The sequence below is a fragment of the Aegilops tauschii genome, chromosome 7, assembly GCF_002575655.3.
Source record: "Aegilops tauschii subsp. strangulata cultivar AL8/78 chromosome 7, Aet v6.0, whole genome shotgun sequence".
Taxonomy (NCBI): Eukaryota; Viridiplantae; Streptophyta; class Magnoliopsida; order Poales; family Poaceae; genus Aegilops; species Aegilops tauschii.
This window is the reverse complement of record NC_053041.3, coordinates 16,824,246-16,826,946: the sequence shown is the minus strand read 5'-3', so window position 1 is coordinate 16,826,946 and position 2,701 is coordinate 16,824,246. Positions and strand designations below refer to the sequence as shown.

At 48.6% G+C, this 2,701-nt stretch overlaps 1 long non-coding RNA gene across 1 annotated transcript; it reads right to left on the bottom strand.

Annotated features, from left to right (window-relative positions):
* Positions 1 to 201: 201 nt before the first annotated feature.
* On the bottom strand, positions 202 to 2,401 carry LOC109732485 (uncharacterized). Its single transcript, XR_002225414.3, has 4 exons — positions 2,266 to 2,401; positions 1,023 to 1,104; positions 803 to 893; positions 202 to 605 (listed from the first exon to the last, which is right to left on the bottom strand). It is a non-coding gene; the product is annotated as an uncharacterized lncRNA (long non-coding RNA).
* Between the last annotated feature and the right edge of the window lie 300 nt (positions 2,402 to 2,701).

Below are 2,701 nucleotides of genomic sequence, written 5' to 3'. Positions count from 1 at the left end.
AGCGTGTGCCACCCACGCTACTGCTATTACAGACTCGCGCTACTACTAATGAAGTAGTAGTAGCGTGCCTACAATACCAGCCCTACTAGTATCCTAAATACTAGTAGGGCACTTTTTTCCCAACGCTACTAGTACCAAATTAGGAATTAAAATAAAATAAAAAGATGCAGTACTCATGAATGGAGATCAGAGACACGTCCAGATGCAAAATAAATTTCACAGAACCATCTTAACACTTGCAGTGTTCATGGATGCAACATTCAACATCTCAACTCGAAGAGATCACGAGGACACACACAACCATCATCAAAAGGTTGGTACCTTCCCTAGCGTTTCACCACCAACCTAACCAGACCACTTCTCTAGATGTATGTACAAAGCGTCGAGGTCCTCCACCTTGAGGAACTCCGGACGGTGGCGTCGTCCTCCACCTCGGTGACCTCCGGACGGTGGCGTCGAGGTCCTCCACCCCGGGGACCTCCTGCGTCGCAATCACCTGGACGATAATCTGTATGACGCGGTCGCGGGGCTTCACGGTGAAGTCTGCCTCCGAGTAGTTGAAGAGCACGACTCCCATCGGGCTGCAGTAGTCCTCGTCGATCACCCTGCACCCAGTCGAGAAAGTGAAAACTTGTTAGTTAGCTCCTGCTTGCGCAGGGTTTGCAGAAGGGTCCGGCAACTTCCAAAGATGATAATAAGATACAATAACTATGTCCAGGCTTGGAAGATTGAAAATAAATTAAAAGAGAAATGTATTCAAGATAATAACACACAACAATTAGATTGAAAACAAAGAAAGCACCTGCGCACGCTGCCCTTGTCCCCGGTCACTGGCTATATCCCAGTCTCGCACATCCTCAGCTAGGATTTCATGGTTGTTGAACCTTTTTGCTCTGTAGGGAATCATTATGGACAAGATCAAAGAGAGTTTAAGAGACAGACCATAATCCCAGTTCGCTACAGGATATCATTTCAGCATTAAATTACTGAAAATATCTTAATACAGGCGAACATGTGTTCACCTTTCTGATCTTGAGAAGCTTCACCTGCATCATATTTGGTTACACCTTCTGCCTCAGCCACACCGTTGACAACATCATGACGCTGTCATTTGCAGGTGCAAGAAACCCATCAGATGGATCACAGTATGTACAGTATGAGCAGTGCAAAATAGAAACATCTCTTGTCCTAATTTACCAGTTAGCATCATGGTACAGGTGAGAGTTGATTGCAACAGTCACAGGGATCAAAAGGAACAACAGGATAAAACAGCAAAGCATAAATCATATGGACACACAGAACTGAACGAGCAAGGCTGTTCATTCAGGTTCAGAGGCAATCAACAAGATTACTAGTGATTAAGAAATTTAATACAGCCAAGGCATCATTTGAGCTAAAAACTTGAAGCAATTCAGGACAAAGTAGCTAAAATCGGCAAAGAAAATCACGAATCGGGATAATCAAATGCACCAATTCGTGCATCAAATTCAATGACAGGCTCACACCAAAAGGCACAGATCCGAGAACAGAATGCAACATTTTCACTTAAATTACTGATGACAGCAAGATGGTGACATCAGATCAGGCACACTACATCCACCATGGCACAAACAAACACTAGTAGACACATTTCCACCGATTAACACAACTGGCTAAGACGACGACGCGCACAGAGCAGCCTAGGCCCTCTCGCCACGGATGCGGCGTGCGAGCTGCAGAACAAAGTCTTGGTACTGTGCATATTCACTGAAGGTTAAACATTTTTTTTACTGAAATCCTAGCTGCAGAACAAAGAAAGCACCTACTGCTGGTAGCAAAACCAATATAGCAATACTTAGAGCTAGCTGTGGAAGCAGAGCACGAGGCATGGCAGTGTCCAGTCACTGGTTACTCAGGCCGCGGGTGCTCTTCAGCCAAGAAGCATAGCCATGGCTCAGCCGCGAGTTCGCAAATCCAGCAGCTGCCGATTCGTCCTAACCTACCGACCCCCAATCCACCTTGAACGACGAAGCAGCGGCCAGATCGAATCTCACGAGCGCATACCCCTCCGGCGCCTGCCTACCCGTCCGCCGGGCAAATCCAACCTAACCCGTGGATGGGACCAAGACGGCAGCCAGCGAATCCACATGAAGGACAGATCGACGGCGCCGCACCATTCCTCTCCGACCATCGACCCGCCCGCCCGCGCGCCACGCGATCAAACTAAAAGCTGCGGCGAGAGAGTAGAGCCACGAGGGGAGGAGGAGATGGGCGCTGGGGTCTCACCTTGGGCAGCCGACGACGGCGGCGGCGGCGGCGAGGGGAATGGTGGGATTGGCGGGAGAAGATAGGGAGGGGTCGGGAGGCCAACCACTGCGAAATGGTGGGTGGTGGAGGCGGCGGGGAGAGGAGCCGGGGTGGGGTGGACCGAGGAATATGTGAGTTCCTGGTGGGGTGGACACGCTTAGTAGTAGCGTGGGGTCTTACCTGCGCTACCACTACTTACTTACTCCCTCCATTCCTAAATACTTGTCTTTCTAGGCATTTCAACAAGTGACTACATACGGAGTAAAATGAGTGAATCTATACTCTAAAATATGTCTACATACATCCGTATGTGATCGTCATTTGAAATGTCTAGAAAGACAAATATTTAGGAACGGAGGGAGTAGTTAGTAGCGCCGGTTTTATATCCCTTGCTACTACTATGGCCTATCCCGGG